The sequence below is a fragment of the Ananas comosus genome, linkage group 20 (genome assembly GCF_001540865.1).
Source record: "Ananas comosus cultivar F153 linkage group 20, ASM154086v1, whole genome shotgun sequence".
NCBI classification, from domain to species: Eukaryota; Viridiplantae; Streptophyta; class Magnoliopsida; order Poales; family Bromeliaceae; genus Ananas; species Ananas comosus.
This window is the reverse complement of record NC_033640.1, coordinates 2,346,673-2,347,233: the sequence shown is the minus strand read 5'-3', so window position 1 is coordinate 2,347,233 and position 561 is coordinate 2,346,673.

Here is a 561-nt window from a genome sequence, read left to right as displayed (position 1 = left end):
AATAAGGGTACGAATTAAAGTTTGAATTAATTTTACACTATTCCACCAAAATGGTGGAATAGTAAAAAGCTTGCTATTCCGGAATAACCGGGAATAGCAAGCTTTGACCGGAATAAAATATTCCGGTAAAAAATAATCCCGTTTGGCAAAATAGCAGGGATAATTCTCGCTTATCCCCGAACCAAACGGGGCCAAAGAGTCCAGTTAGGTACTATTTATAACACTAAGGATTTGGTGCTATCGAGTTTTCTACCGTTAGATTTAACCCTTTGATTATTTTTACCCGTTAGATTATACTATTCAACCAACCACTCACTCAATCCTAGAGGGCCCACATCATTCTAACCGCCCATTTCTTAATCCAAGGGCTAAAAAATCAATAGCACCAATAGCTTTTTATTATTGACAGTATTTAACCTTTTGATTAATAACAGTATTTCAGCCTAGTTCTATATATATATATATATATATATATTGTAACGACCCAGCCCACTAGCAACAATAACTCGTTGGGCCTAGCCAACCGCCCAAAATGCTTAAGCCGCTTAACACACACACACA